This window comes from Canis lupus, chromosome 6 (assembly GCF_048164855.1).
Source record: "Canis lupus baileyi chromosome 6, mCanLup2.hap1, whole genome shotgun sequence".
NCBI classification, from domain to species: Eukaryota; Metazoa; Chordata; class Mammalia; order Carnivora; family Canidae; genus Canis; species Canis lupus.
The window spans coordinates 12577424-12594703 of record NC_132843.1 but is presented as its reverse complement, the minus strand read 5'-3'; the positions used below and the strand labels follow the sequence as shown (position 1 = coordinate 12594703).

The 17280-nt window shown below is 36.6% G+C and overlaps 1 pseudogene; it reads left to right on the top strand.

The window, feature by feature from the left end:
- Nucleotides 1–2573: 2573 nt before the first annotated feature.
- On the top strand, nucleotides 2574–2846 carry LOC140634645 (large ribosomal subunit protein eL43-like; annotated as a pseudogene).
- The last annotated feature ends 14434 nt before the right edge of the window (nucleotides 2847–17280 follow it).

Sequence of the window (17280 nt, the reverse complement as noted above, 5' to 3'; positions counted from 1 at the left end):
CATAACAGAAAGAAAATGTCTTTACTTTTTAAATAAATGAACTTCTACTATTTCAACATCAATATGCTAATTCAATTGAAAGACTTACAAGGCAAAATGCAAAATTACTACATGCAGTATTTGAGAAGCATCACAGCCTTGTGCTTCTGAGCACAGACTGGGTTATAAATCAAACTCCTTGTATTCTAATTCCAGCTCTGCCACTTACTAGCTCCCAACTACAGCAAAGTTACCCAACATCTCTGCGCCTCTATTTTCTCATGTGTGAAATAGGGGTAAGTTGATATAAGAATCATATGAGTTGGGAACCCTGGGTGGCACAGCGGTTTGGCGCCTGCCTTTGGCCCAGGGCGCGATCCTGCAGCCCCGGGATCGAGTCCTACGTCGGGCTCCCGGTGTATGGAGCCTGCTTATGTCTCTGCCTCTCTCTCTCTCTCTCTCTCTCCTCTGTGTGACTATCATAAATTAAAAAAAAAAAAAAAGAATCATATGAGTTGAAATAAATAAAGTAACATAGTTAATGTTTATTATCATTACTCAGCCACAAAACTTAATGGATTAATATGTAATGCCCAGAATGAATTGAGCTATCATTGCTTATAATACAAATACAAATGGACCAAATTTATTTTTTAATAGGCCTTTTGTTCCCCTTTTAAACAGTAGCAACAACCACTAATCAGTGAGGAATAAGAATATAATAATATGTAAAGTCATTTTAATTGCATGCCAATCTTCTGGTAAAATAAAAAAACAGCACAAATCACAGATATTTTTTAAAGATTTATGGAAATATATGCATGACAATTGTTAGAATTTCTCTACATTTTGAAAACATTTGGCCCTTGTTTTTTGGAGATTAAATAAAACAAATGACATAAATGGAGGAGGATCAAGGTTTTAAGACACTCTGATGGCAGGAAATAAACAAATATGGCTAAAGTGGCCCTCTAGCAAATCAACTCTCAATTCTTGGCCCAATTCACTGACATTTACAATTCATCAGTGCTTATTCAGAGCATAGAATTAGCAAAACATGGCACTTTTCATGAACTAGACTTCATGATTGCCATTCTATCTGACATAACTTGTATAATTAGAAAAAATATAATCCGTTAAGTAAAAAACATAATCTTTTGACTTTTGGTAACCCAATTTCTCTTTTCTCATAAATGCTGAACTGGATATTTGTATTTAGAGGAAGTGACTCTTCTTATTTTAAACGATTGCTATAGCTTTGGTTTTATGTGCCAATTTTTGAAAACAGTTCTAGAATTCATACCATGAAACGTGAGTTACGTGCCCACAAAGAATTGTTTAAATTTCCTGAGGGAGCTTAATACTCACCCATGCCATATGGAGAGCAGTTTCCCAGTTCCCACTGCAGCACACCTATCTGAATATACTTAGTTTTGGTCTAACTTTAGCCCTCTCAATTGATTTAGAAACTGATAACCTCTCAGTGAGATCACTTTTTCATCTTGTTATCATTCTTAAAAGTGTTTAAATCTCTTATAGCATTCAGGCTTAACTGTTTCTTCTGGAAGTCACAAAAACAGACAGCAAACACTTGATGAGAGAGAGGCTCTATTTGTAGGGATTTTCCAACTTGTTACTATCTCAAATTAAACAGTTCATTTCCCCTAAGTCACTTACAAAGTCTCCTTCATTGTTATGTTATAATAATAGAACTTCATTTATGTCATACTTTCAACTTACCATATACTATAGCTATCATTTAGATTTATTTTCCTAATTCCTCACCAGAATCTGAAGAGGTCAATCTTTGCTCTAGGGTTTCTAGAAAGGTCTAGTTTCTTTTCTTTCTTCTGTTACCCACAACATAATTTTTCTTGCTTGATTTAGTTTAACATATTTAATTATTCCAGCCAATGGAATTCTTGGAGGCCATCCCATCACTATTCAAATTCTTCAAAGTAGAATGGTGTCATATTTGAGTCACCCCCAAGGGAGTAGCTTACTTCGACGGGATGGCACTCTGCTGCAGATTTCACCATCAGATTTATAGCCAGAAAAAAATATTGTCTTCAATAACATGCAGCTCATCACAATTGCTTTTTTACTCTTGGCATTCTTGCTTTTCCTAGCCTGGTTTAGACTCAGGTAATTGTCTTATGAGATTAATATATCATTCATTTTATTTGCAAGACCCTCTCTTTCTGACCTTTTTCTTTCTCCTTACTGAAGAGTAAATAACTACACAGAATGTCTCAAGTGACTGAAGCAAAAAGCATTTCCCATTTTACTCACTTTAAAATGAAACATTTCTGGGCACCTGGGTGGCTCAGTCGGTTAAGCATCTGCCTTCAGCTCAGGTAATGATCTCAGGGTCCTGGGATTAAGTCCCTTGTGGGGCTCCCTGCTCAGAGGGGAACCTGCTTCTCCCTTTTCCCCGTCCCTCCCCCTGCTTGTGCTCTCTCACTTGCTCTCTGTCTCACATAAATAAAATCTTTAAAAATAAAATGAAATGAAATGAAACATCTCTATCATTTATTCATTCAGTCAAAAATATTTAGTGTCACTCTCTGGGCTCAGACCTAGCTTGTGGTGACATGGCTAAATGCATCAAGAAGGTCAGAATCTGTGGATAAATATAGACCCATTATGGTGCCTCCCTCAGGAAAATGGTGAAGAAGATTAAAATAAGCCAGCATGCTAAGTACACTTGCTCCTTCTGTGGCAAAATCAAGATGAAAAGACGAGCTCTGGGCATCTGGCATTGTGGCTTTTGTATGAAAACTGTAGTTGCATGGACCTACAACACCATTTCTGCCATCACAGTAAAGTCTGCCATCAGAAGACTGAAGGAATTGGAAGACCAGTAGACCATTTGAAACACTGCTAGCTGATAATAAATGGGTTAATTTATGTAACAAAATTACTTTTGCTTGTTGTTAAATTATTAATTAGATCTTCCAATTTGTACTGCTTAATTTGGCTTCCTCAAAAGACTTGGAAATTAAAAATCCTTATAATTAAAAAAATATATATTTAGTGTCTACTCTGTGCCTGGCACTATTCTAAGTGCTAGGTATATAGCAGTCAACAGCTCAGGAAAACCTTTGTGTCATCTATTCAAATGGGGAGGGGGGAGGGTAATGGACATTAAACAAGCATGAACATAGGAGGTAAGATGTCAGGTGGTGGTAGGGTTTTGAAGGAGAATAAAGCAGGCTAAAGAAAAAGTACATGCAGTGTGTTGCTGTTTGAACTAAAATAGCACAACACATACGTTGTGTAGAATACTTGTCAAGCACGTGCACTCTGGAGCCAGGTCACTTGGGTTAAATCTACTTGGGTTGTATAGAGAATAGCTGTCTGACTGTTCTCCTTATTTGCTGCTATGTAACAAATGACCCCAACACTCTGTGGTTTAAAATAATAACAATCATTTATTTTACTCATGAATCTGTGAGTCAGGAATTCTGACGGCACAGCAGAAAATGAGCATCTGTGTGCATGAAGGCTGTGGCTTCAAGGTGATGGCTTGAACAGCTGGGAGCTACAGCCATGAAAACTGGGGGCTCACTAAGCATCAACCCTTCTATACATGGGCCTTCCACTTGGCTCCCTTTAGCTGCTTTCAGCATGATGACCTCAAGGTCATCAGACTTTTACATGTGTCTCAGGACTCCATGAGCAAGTGCTCCAAGGGACAAGAAGTGGAAGCTGCCAAATCCTTAAGGCCTGGACCCAATGGCAAAGTGTTACTCTTGCCATATCATATTAGTGAAACCAGACACAGAGCCCATGAGTTTCACAGGGAGGTAACTTGTCTCAGTGGGAGAGTGTTGAAGAATTTGTGGACATCTTTAGTATGCCACAATGTCCTTGGACCAGCTCCATTAATTTTTCTACACCTCTGTTTCCTAAGCTGTTAATATTGACAATAACAGGACCTTGAAGGTTTGTAACAAGAATAAATTAGTTAATAAAAGTAGAGTGTCTCTAACACAGTAAACATTCATAACTATTAGCTGTTTTATTCTTTTCAAGCTATTTTTCATATTCCTTTAGTGTGAACAATGCAATTAAAATAACACATTTTCCCTTCAGACAAAGATAAGCTGGACTTTAAAGATACATGACAGTAAAGAATCTGACATCTGACATTTCTTTTAGAAATGTGCAAACTTTGACTAGCTTTATAATGAATAAAAATAGCTATTGTCCCTTCAATTTCCCTACCTCCTAAACACACATACACATACACATACACATACACACAAAGTCCCACACTTTTTCACTCCTTACCCTAGGAATAGGTAAGCAAACCAAGTCACACTCTTTGTCAGCTGGAAAGGGTTTGGAGGAAAGAATATGGGGACCATATTATCTTGTTATGGGTAATGGTGTTCTCACTTTTGCAGAAGGTAAGCTTATGAAAGAATAGACACACCACAGGAAATGTAGTTTTACATGACCCTTGAATGATTGTGTACGAATGTCCAAACAATGCTAGGCTGCTGTAGAATGGAGCTCAAGCACCAGGCAAGCTTGGAGGTTGGCATTCAAGCCTTCTCTCCTAGAAGAGACCAAGTTTCAACACAAAGGGGCTCCTAGCCTCCCAGTTTGGCTAACATCCCTGCCTTTGCACTATATTAGTGACCCCTCAGAGTCTTGATGCCGATATTGAGTGCATGGGACAATGTCATCACTGTCCTCCTCTAAATTGTGAGAAAAGGAACAAGCTTCCTCTTGTTATCATTTCAGTCTCCCCTTCACATTTCCTCTGTAAGATAAGCTATAACATGTTGCTTTAGTTTATCTCATGGGGTATGCTTCAAATCTGAAACAGGCCTCCATGTTTAGGTATTTTTCCAGGAGTGATGACTATGATCGACATAGCCTTGGTCCCTCATCCTGTTTCCTTTGTGATGGCAGATGTTCCACTTGTGAGGTAAGATTACGGTTATGACCCATTTGAAAGTCAGGAACTAGCAGACACTGGCCTTTTCATGGGGCCAAACTTGGCACCTCGACTACACCAGCAGTGATTAACTGAACACAGATACTACTCACAGCAGTATTTCTAACATCAGTTTATAGCAGAACTTTTAAGGAACCCCAAAACACGGGCTGACCACACTAGAGAAAGTACTAATCACCCAAATTAAGCAAACAACAGAAAAAATAACATATCTTCTCACTATGCCCAAAAGTAAATAAATGAAGATACAATATATAAGAAAACTACAATGTGTTGATCTACCCTTATCATGGTTTTCTATATTGACATCATAAAAAATTTCCTAAAGCCTAAGCTAAAATCAAACTGCTGCTCTAATCTGTTAATTTGCCAACATTCAAAATAAATCAAACACATCAAGGAAGATCTTTATCTTCCCACTTATACTGCTGGTTTGGAACTCTAGTGGAAAGGACAAAAAATAAGCTTTGATTAGCAAGAATTTCCTGAAAAGAAAGCAAATGATAGTTACTAAGGAAAATAGTAAGGCAAATATAAAATCCTATCTAATTAATTTTAAAATGGACACATTGATTTATAGTCTGCTTAACTTTTCCTTTCTCCCACTAACTGACTTCTATTAAACCTCATTTAATAGAAGAGAAAACAGTGTGTAGAATCAATCAATGTTGATTAAACTATATTCAACATCTGTTGAAGTTTCAGAAATGTGACAATTTGAGGGAGATTTTGCTATCTTAATTCTCATCTCAACTTGAAGCCAGAATACCATCCCCGTATCCACACAATCTGCCAGACAATCAGGATTAATCAGCAGAGGAGGATGGATGAGGTGTTCCTTTTGTGGGAGGTATTTATGTACTTGTCAGATTGTCACAAAGTAGAGATAGTTTAAATGTACATTTCCTCAAGGCGAAGGAATGAACCACAGTATCTCAGAGGGTAGCTCATACCATATGCTTTTTCAAATTCTTCCTCCCACTATTTACAATTTGTTGGAGAGCATAAGAATTGGGAAAGGTCCCAGAGATAATATAATATATTCAGTATTTCCATTATATACTCCTGCATAATAAACCACCCCAAAATTTAGTGGCTTAGGTTAAAAATATATTATATCTCATGATTCTAAGCTTGCTTTTTCTGCTCTCTGCAGTATGTAATCACTCATATTGCTGTACTCAACTAGGAGTTTCATCTCCCTCCAATAGCCTCTCATACTTGAGCTTTCCAGCCCAAACTTCTTTAGGGCACAACGCCTTGCTCCCAAGAAGGAATGTTCCTAAATTATAAGCTCCAATGTAAAAACACTCAATAAGCCTCCGCTTGAATCATGTTTGCCAATTTTCCCAATGGCAAGAAGAAGCCATGTGGCTAAGTTAAGCATTACTATGCAAGAGGATAGCACAGGGTGTAGATATCAGAAGATATCATTGGGGAGCACCAATATACTGATCCAAGTTCCCATCCAGTTCTCCACCCAAGAGAAAATATCTCAAGTACATACCTCAATTATCCTTGAATACTTTAACCAGATTGCACTCATTACCTAGTAAGACAGACCAATTCGAGACAAAATTTTTTAGAAAATGCTTCCTCTGTCTTCCTCTAATTTCTAGCCACTAATCCTATTTCTGCTCTCTTGAGGAACACAGAAAAAATGGATTTGTTTTCCCTTTCTAAGCATAACACCTAAAAAAAATGTAAAGAGAACATTATGTTTCTCCATACTTTTCCAAGTCCCCACATCTGCTTTGTGAGCTCAGCATTCTCAGTTTCTTCTTACCAGCTTGGTGAAACTTTCAATGGCAACTGAATATCAGGTCTACTTAGGATAGGCTTGACTATTCTCTTAAATTTCTCACAAGAGGATAATTGGGCTAATTCTTAAAGCAACAACTAATAATAATCTTCCAATACAATTATAAAAGACTCAAGTTAAAACATAGAAGAGAGAAAGAAAAAGAGAGGGGAGCTCAACATGGGAGACAGTCTCTGATAGGTGCATTTTCACACAGAATGGTAGTATTGAAAACAAAACTAGCCCTGAATCATTTGCATTATGTCATTTGGAGGTCATTCAAATAAATGCCGGGGCAAAAAGGAAAAAAAAAATACCCTTCAGTAGTCCAGTCAGTTTTATACTATCTTGAAGCAAACTATATGAAAGCAAGCCCAGGGAACTGGATCTCTCCAGTGATGGACTCAGAAGACTCCAACCTACATGAAATGGTCCTAGTATTATTCTGATTCTATTCAGACATTCCTCACAAAACCCTCTAGAATGACTGGGATTTCAAGTTGTTTGCAATTAACTCCAGAGACCAGAGCAAACACCAACCACTCCTGCCCAAGTCAGAATATTTCAGGATATCCTCAAACTCAAATTTAGACATTGCCTCTGAAGAATTTTTTGGATCTATTAAATCACTCAATTGAGCTGATTTGCCATAGCAATTATAGATCAGATATATAAATAACCTTGGACTACAACCAGCTAAACAGAAACACAAAGGGCAGGAGGCGGAACCTCTCTCCTATCAACTCTGCAGCCAAAATGGTAAGACCGGACCCTGTAAGGTCAAGTCCCTGATGTGGTAGCAGCAACTATGGGCAAGTGGCTGATGGCATCTGGGTCTCTTCATCAATACTATGTTTAAGGAATAGGTAATTTGCAATTTTTCTTTAGTCTGAAGTCTTATTTAAGTGTCTAACAGTTCAGAACATCTCTCTTCTCTCCTAATTTAATATTGTCATAAATTGGGCTCCACAAAAATAGACTCTGAGACAGATATGAGCATACAAGAAATCTGTTGGAAAAATCCTTGATACCAAGTCCTTGCATAAAGGAAGAAGAGGGAATGAAGCAGGATTGGGCAAAGCAGAACTTCGCTTCAACAAATCCAAAGTCAACTCAGATGACACCCCCCACCTCTGCCCAGGGACTCTGAAGTTTAAATGACCTTTCTTGTCCTGAACTGGAATGAGAAGTACAGAACTTTATACCTCTGCATTGACACTCATAGGATGCAGGCTTCTCCGGGAAGGGACATGACCTTGGACAATGTAGATCTCTGTCAGGACACTTCCCCAAAATCTGAGAACTGAGGGGCATCTGTTGGTACCACTTTCAGCAGCCAGGGAATAGGTTCTTCATTTCTCTTTTTTTTTTTTTTTTAAGATTTTTTTTTTTATTTATCCATGAGAGACACAGAGAGGCAGAGGGAGAAGCAGGTTCCATTCAGGGAGCCCGATGTGGGACTCAATCCTGGGACTCCAGGATCATGCCCTGAGCCAAAGGCAGATTCTTAAATGCTGAACCACCCAGGTGTCTCAGGTTCTTCATTTCTAAAGGAAAATTTGAGCAGCATATCCAGAGCACATTCTTGACATCTATTGCAATAGTCTTTCCATGGCCGCATAAAGTGATACATAGTGGTCCAAGACAAAGTATGAACTTTATCTTACACAATTTGACTCATATTCTATCTAGCCACACTTTGAAACCAAGGTCTAATTGAGAATTCAGAGACCTGAATTTCAAACTGACTAGATTGCTTCATATAAAAAATTCATGTCAGATATATCAAATCCACAGATGCTTCCTCCTTATGAATTCCTAATGCAATTGTCTTTGGCACAGATATGTAAAGAAATACCATTGTCATAATCCTGTCACACCTGCTGAACAGGTGTACACAGGAAAATCAGCAAATTCAAAGAATAGTTTATTGATTTTGAAACTGACTGGCTTTGTAATCATGATTTCATTAAATGTCTATAAAAATCAAATATGAAAATAACACATGGTTTTTTTTTTGTATCTTTATCACTCTTGAACAAATAAAAACTTGTCCACTGTCAGTTCAATCTGCCATATCATTCAGACCAATTGTTTTTGGCACTATGAAGAGCTTGTCTTATTCTCAATTTGTTAAAGATTTCACCTCAAATTGGATCTATTAAAAAATAAACCTAAATATGGCACATGTACGTACAACCCACTTATTGGCAATACAATCACTTCCCTGCTTACAACTAGCATTATCTAAATTCTGGAATTTGTTTACTTCTAATTCCTTTGACATTCTCTACTTAAATCAAGATATCAGAGTGTCAGGTTGAAGTCTCTCAATTTCTTTGCAATCAAAACATGCAAGGCACGTGCAACCGATGGGTTTTATGGAGAAAAGAGGTGATTTATAGGATTCTATTTCCCCAACATGCATTCCATTTTTATTTAATTCAGTTCAAATCAACAAATCCTTATTGAAGGGCAACTATAGCCAAGATGCTATGGGATAGTCAGAAGTTAATTTGAGCCAGATTCTGCCTCATAGATGTATATGAGTGTGTGTTCAGAATTCTATGTTAATTCTAGTAGTTTAAAGCATATTAAGATGAAAATTTTTATCTACAAAAACAGCAATCACATTTGGATCAACCTAATATAACTTAGAAGACAAGGTAATTATTTTTTATAGTAGAAACATAAAAGTATTATGGGAACTCAAGAGAAGAAAATGTTTAATTAGGGGAATTAGAGACTTCAAGAAATGGGTCAGTTTAAGCAAGTGACTACAGATGGTTGACAATAGCACAAAAGGCCAGCTTTATAGAGTAAACACTAGGAGAAAGTAGAGTTCAGTGCTTAGTCTGGAAGGACTGGAAAACAAGTGGCTCTCGTAGTATCTGGAATTTCCAAATGCTCTCTCTGGAAGTTCTTTTCAACAAAAGTATTTGGGGTTTATTTGTTTTATTTTGGTTTTAGTTTCAGTTTTCTGATGGGGAGGAATGGAGCCCCCCGAGAATCAAATATACATGTATGCTTATATGTTTGAAAATCTAAGATTTACATCTTTGAACCACTATAGAAATAAAATTCTGAGGCAGTTGTCTAGAGTGGCTGAGATTTTTCCTTTTAGCTACCTGGAAAATGTAGAGTTGCTATTTCAGGAAAACAGATGACGAATCTCATAAAGGCATAGCTTTCATTTAGTCAATAAAAATGTCTGCCAACCTATTCCACCCACACTAAACAATCAATAGAAATGAAATTTTGGCCTACACAAACTGAAAATAGTAGGGCCAAAGCAAAGAAAGATGCCAGAAAAGGACTAGATGTAAATTCTTAATTTCATTTAGAAAGTTTTCCTTATGCAAATCCATTTACCTAAGCATTTTCACACAAATTTGAGGCCATTGGGTAGGCTCCTTCATTACTAACATACAAAGGTAAATTTATTCATTACTAACTGGCTGCTCAAGGAGTACTGATTAGAGTTCTTTTTTTTTAATTTTTATTTATTTATGATAGTCACAGAGAGAGAGAGAGAGAGAGAGGCAGAGACACAGGCAGAGGGAGAAGCAGGCTCCATGCACTGGGAGCCCGATGTGGGATTCAATCCCAGGTCTCCAGGATCGCACCCTGGGCCAAAGGCAGGCGCCAAATCGCTGCGCCACCCAGGGATCCCCTGATTAGAGTTCTTTGTTCATTATCTATGGGTTTCTGCTCAATTCCTCTACAAGGCCCATAGATCACATTTGTGGAAATTATCAAGTGATACAAAGATAAATATAATATTTTCAAGGAAAACAAGAAAAAAGTTTGTAAATAAAGTTATTTAGATTTATCATAACTCTTGAAAATATAATCCCACTCCATCATGCAAACTAGTAGTAGGTCTATATAATACATAGTAGAAAATGTAGCAGTATACTTTTTATTTAAATCTGTACTGTCCAATATGGTAGCCACTAGCCTCTTACAGCTAGTAAGCACCTGAAATGTGGCTAGTCTGAATTAAAACCTGCTTTAAGTATAAATTACACAGTGGATTTCAAAGACTTCGAAAGAAAAATACAATATAAAATTTTCATTTAGCAAGTCTTAATTACATGCAGAGATGATAACAGTTGGACACATTGGGTTGAATAAAATATATTACTAAAAATAATTTCATTTGTTTCATTTTATTTTGTTTAATGTAGCAATCAAAATATTTACAGCTACATATGTGGTTTGCATTAGATTTCTTTGGATCAGCACTAGTCTAAGAGATAACATATTAACTTCTCTAACGTCAGTTTCCACTTCTGTAAAATGGAGAAAACAACTATTGCTCTATCTTATTGATTTGCTGTCAAGATAAATGAACTAATGTATAGGAGACATCTTAAAAGCTATTGCACACTACTATCAAAAAAGAATAATTCCTTATGAAAAAGTCAGCATAATGAATCCAAGTGGTAAATGTAACTTTTAGCTGTTCCGGCAAAGGATTTCAAAATGCTAAAGAAAAGTAAGAAATGTGGATTTATCCTCCAAACCTTTCAATGCTTTCAGTTCATATAAATTTGAAATGCTGAGCACACCAAACTATCTGACAGACTCCATGATGGATAAACTCCTAGAGCGGGATAATATTCTATGAGCATGCTCAAGGGATAAAGTAAGCGATCACCCTATTCTCAGAGATCAGCCTGTCTTGGAATCAAAAAGGCTGTGGTATTTGAGTCCACCTAGTGGTGAATTTATCAATGCAGCATTTGCGGTAAATCAGCCATCTGGACCCATGGTTTGAGATCACTCTTGCCTGTCAAAACAATGGAATTTTCTAACCCTAAAAATGTAAAAACTCAGTCTAAATTAGGAAAAACTAATAGTTTTAAACTATAAATTGCTTCCTGTTTTCAACATTTCTTTAGAATTGCTTCTGACTTTCCTGGAAGTACAAAGTGGGGATAATATGATCTCAAGAATTGTGAGGCTGAGATGAATGAAGAAAAGAGAGAAAAAAGTCCACCTACACTTACAGCTGAGTACCTTGAGAATCTCTCAACAGGTTGCATAATGTCATGCCAATGGTCAGAGCTTCAGTAAAAGTCACCTAAAGACCCCAAATACAGACTCAAAAGCAGGGAATAGGAAGTCAGCCAACTTTGTTTACCATCCAGCCACATATTCTGACATATTCCCTCATCTTTTAAAGTTATTACACTCAGACAACATCTAAGCAGTTGTAATTATCCAAATACATACAGCCTCAGAATCTGTATGTATGCTATTTCTATGCCAGAGCATTATTGCACTGCCTAGTTGCTGTTTCTCCAGCAAACTCATCTTCCTTCCTCAAGAGTCAATTAGTGTCATCTCCTCTGGGAATCTATCTCTGGCATATTCCACACACTTGGACCTGTATTATAAAACCTCCCTAGAATGTAAACTGGTCCAGCCACTATGGTAAATAGTATCAGGGTTCCTCAGATATTGAAAAATGAACTACCATATGGATCTAGCAATCATACTTCTAGACATATATCCAAATGAAACAAAATCATTATCTCAAAAAGATGTCTGTACCCCCATGTTCACTACAATGTTATTCATAATAACCAAGGTATGGAAACAGCCTAAGTGTCCATCAACAAATGGAAAGGTTGTTTCCTTACCTTGGTTATTGTGAATAATGCTGCAGTGAATAGGAGAGTGTGGCATATATAGACATGATGGAATAACATTTAGCCTTTAAAAAGAAAGAAATCGTGTCATTTGTGACAACATGGATGAACCTGGAAGGCATTGTGCTAAGTGAAGTAAGCCAGACAAAGACACACACCACACAGCATCACTAATATGTAGAACCCAAAACAAATAAACAGACAAAAAAGGTGAATTCATAGAAACAGAGAATAGAAAACTGGTTGCCAGAGACAGGGAAAGGCTGGTAAGATGTATAAACTTTCTTTCACTTATAAGGTGAATAAGGTCTGAGAACTTAATATATAACATGGTGACTGTAATTGGTAACACTATATTGTATAACTGAAATTTGCTAAGAGAGTAGAACCTAAATGTTCTCACCAAAAAAAAAAAAAAAAAGTAAACATGTAAGGGGATGGATGTATTTTAATTAATTCAATGAAAGAAACCCTTTCATAATGTATATACAAATTAAATCATCACACTATATACTTTAAGTATCTTCTAATTTTGTCAATTATACCTCAATAAATCTGGAAAAAAAGAGAAAACAATACATAACTTCCCTATATTAGAATTGTCTATTTCTCATTATGGCTTTTTATTTGATTTCTTTTTAAGATTTATTTATTTACTTTTTATGATAGACATAGAGAAAGAGAGAGAGAGGCAGAGACACAGGAGGAGGGAGAAGCAGGCTCCATGCTGGGAGCCCGACGTGGAACTCGATCCCTGGACTCCAGGATCAAGCCCTGGGCCAAAGGCAGGCGCTAAACCACTGAGCCACCCAGGGATCCCTGAGATCTTTTTTTTTTTTTTTTTTTTTTAAGATTTTTTTATTTATTCATGAGAGACACAGAAAGAGAGAGAGAGAAGCAGAGACACAGGCAGAGGGAGAAGCAGGCTCCATGCAGGGAGCCCGACATGGGACTCAATCCCAGGCCTCCAGGATCACACTCCAGGCCAAAGGCCATGCTAAACCACTGAGCCACCTGGGCTGCCCTGATTGGGATCTTTTAGCCACATTTTCCAATCCAGTCGTATGTATTAGAGGGAACCTCTGTCTCTTGCTTTTCATGTGTCTATGCCTCAAGACCTCCACTAGATGACATTCCTAGCCTCTTTCCACCACCCCTCACTCTAGTCCCTCTAATTGGGTGGGTGTTAGAATAAACCAGCCATGTTCAGCTCTTTTCCTGTCTCATTCTCTTTTCTTCATAATCTGTGTGATTGGATGAGATAATATGTATGGTCTTCTCCATCCTATGCAGTAGCAGGGGCCTGGCTCTTTGGGCTGTGGCTTCCAAGAGCTGCCTGTTTCATTAAGGGTGTGGGTGTATTCAAATACTCATTTGGCTGACCTCAACCACAATCTCCATATAACTATATAGATGTTATAAAACATTTTATCTCCATTTATTGGACTCCTGTGTCCATATCAGTTGGTTCTAAACACAGGTGGGGGGAAAAGGAGAATTATTTATTAGTCTCCTAAAACTCCTAATAAATAAATGAATCTCAATGCAATTCTGGAGCCATAAGTGAAAAAAAAAAAAGTCAAGCTAGGAAGGCATAAGCAGCTTAAAGCAGAACATCTGCCAGAAAAAAATAAGGCAGTCTGGATGTCATATCAACAAAGTCTTGCTCAATAAGAGACAATAAATAATAACAATAACTTTGTTCTTAAGTTATATGCCTATCCCTTAATTTCCCCTCTTTATGGTAGAGTCTGGATATTACCCATTTTGGGGGTCTCCCAAATTAGCATTCAATAGTGCACATGCAAATAGTTGTTTAATTAATAATTAATAGACTACATACATTACGGGTTAAACCTGGGAAGAGGAGAGCACAGATAATGTTAGAGTTTTTTTCATGACAGCCAGGCATGGGTTAAGAGCTGAACTGTCTGCCTCAAACCCTTCTAAGCCTCTGTTTCCTCATTCATCTAAGAAAGCTAATGAAGCTACTGACTTCACAGGAGTTTTGAGAGACTCAAAGAACTTAAATTTTTATAAAGGCTTTCTTTAGTTCAGACTTACCACATAGGAAGTGCTAAATTCCTTTGTGGGAGCTGAAGTAGCATCAGCAATTGCTGTAGCTTAATTTGGACATTCCCACTTAGAACATAGATGTAAGCATGAACAAATATAATTTCAAAGGAAGGAAAAGGCAGAGAGGATTTAACATGATAGAGGTAGATTATTAGCTAGATGGAAAATTTGTAATTGTTACCCTACCACAGATTAAATTGAGCTGTGGAGTATGTTTCACAATTTACATAGCTTTTATTGTTTATATTTTTGCATTTATTTTCTTTTGAAGATTTTATTTATTTATTTTAGAGAGAGAGAGAGCAGAGGTGAGGGACAGAGGAAAAAAGAGAAGCAGACTCTCCACTGAGCAGGGATCCTGACACAGGGCTTGATCCCAGGACCCCTGGGATCATGACCTGAGCTGAAGGCAGATGCTTAACCAACTGAGCTACCTAGGCACCCCCCCCCTTTTTTTTTTTTTGCATTTCTATTACAATTCTGACAATTTCAATTTTCTCCTATCAAGAACACTTGGATGTTAAATTAGGAGCAGCCCAGAGTCACCATTTTCCATAATGTACTCTTTCCTCCTGATGCTCAGATCAGGTCAGAAATATTCAAGTCTATTAAGCTGGGCTGGAGTTGGGGATGACTGTAATTAAATACTAAATTTTAATTCTTACTCATTCCCATTATTTACAAAAAAACAAGACTGATATTTTTCCTAATTTTCACCTCTCTTTCATGTTCCATACACAATTATCTCATGGACTCAGTTTCCCACGAAAGGAATTTTATTTTATTTTATTTTATTTTATTTTATTTTATTTTATTTTATTTTATTTATTCATGAGAGACAGAGAGAGAGAGAGAGGCACAGACACAGGCAGAGGGAGAAGCAGACTCCATGCAGGGAGCCTGTTATGGGATTCGATCCAGGGTCTCCAGGATCACACCCTAGGCCGAAGGTAGTGCTAAACCGCTGGGCCACCCGGCTGCCCCGAAAGGAATTTTATATGCAGAATTCTATTGTTCTTAAATTAAAAATGGAAAATGCTGTTTTTTAATCTATCTCACACTAAATGTATCTAAACATTTTTAGATTTGCTGGAAAAAATATTAAAATTCTCTTCCCCAAAGCCAATATTTGGTTTGGTATCCTGTAACTTGCAAAGTAGTCACTCACACTTAGAAGTCCTGCAAGCTGCTATCTGTAAGATGTGTCTTTAAATTGTAAATACCTGTTTTCATAATCCCCCTCCTCATATCCCCTATGTAACCTATAAAGAAAAACTTTAATGAATTTAGTAAAATAAAAAATTGCCTCCAAATTTACATTTATATTTTCCCACACACCTAGGGAAAAACTAATAAAGGTCTCATATTCAGTGAGCTACAGCTGGCATCTTAACCAAATATTTTCTCATCTACTCTCTAAAAAGGAGAATAAAATGGAGAATAAAATATCAATATCAATAATATGGAGAATAAAGGAGAATAAAATATCAAGTTCATATATTAAACATTTTAAACTCTTTTAAAAGATCACCAATGTATGCAATATAAACATTTTTAGTAAAGTTGACAAAAAACAGATGGTAGAAAGTAGTTCACCTAAGGATAGCTCTCCTTTGCCCATTTGCCAAGTTTGAAGTGATTTCCTCTATTCTGATCAGTTTCATATTGCTATTTGCCAATGTCAACATACAATTACAAATTTTAAGGACACCTCTTCATAAATGGGTCGTAATATCTGCACTTAGTGCAGCAAACTATTGTTGCAATTATTGTATAGTTTCTTATTCCATGTCTATAATTTACCATTAAGTTTCCATTAGAGCAAACAGCACTGTTAACTGATGGAAATTTCTTACCAAATACTGCAAATGTAAAGTCACAATAAAGTCACTAATAATTCCCCTACAAACCTAAAAACTTAAAGGTCAGGTGTATTTTATTTTCTCCAGCCTGGTCTCCTAAAAATAAATCACAGATATATTCCTGATCTGCAATTTAATTACCCTCTGGAGACCAGCAGGTTAGAGTTGGAGGGTGTCATTTAGCAGCCTTTGGGGAATTGGAACCTCTTTCATTTGCATTACTTCTTTGTAATAGGAATTTAGACAGACTTGGCCTTTTTTTCCTCCCAGAAAAAGGTCACAGTCTATCATTAGAAGCTTGAATGAGAAATGGTAACATTGATTTTTTTTTGATAAAAGTTAGAGGCATTGAAAACAAATAACATATTGACATTTAAAATATTCATTTTAAAAATAGAGGACACTATGGTGTGTCATTAGCACCTTCCACATTATTGGGTTTTCATCCATTTACAGCATCTCTGGTTTGAAAGGGACAATAAAGATCATCCTATCCAACTACTACCTGATACCTTGAAAATTTCCTTTTCTGTGGTACAGTCTGATCTATTTTCTAATAAATTACATCTATAGTCAGCGAAGAACCAAGTTCTTACAATTTATATTGAATCTTCAATGATACATTAGCTTTTATCACCTTTATTTTAATTGAACTCTAGTAAACAGTATTTTTAAAACTTCATAATTTTTACTTTTAATTCCTTCAACTTCTCACTCCCCTGGGCATTAATTTCTGATTAAATTTTAAATATAACTCTAACATATAACTGGAAATTCAAATAGGTCAAAAAAGTATATGTTTTATTTCTTTGCTTATTAGAAAACTGATGAAAATAAGCACTATTCAGATCTTTCATTGATATGTCTTCAAGAATAAATGCTTTCACTACAGCCATAAAAAATATTTCAATAACATTTATATAAAATGTG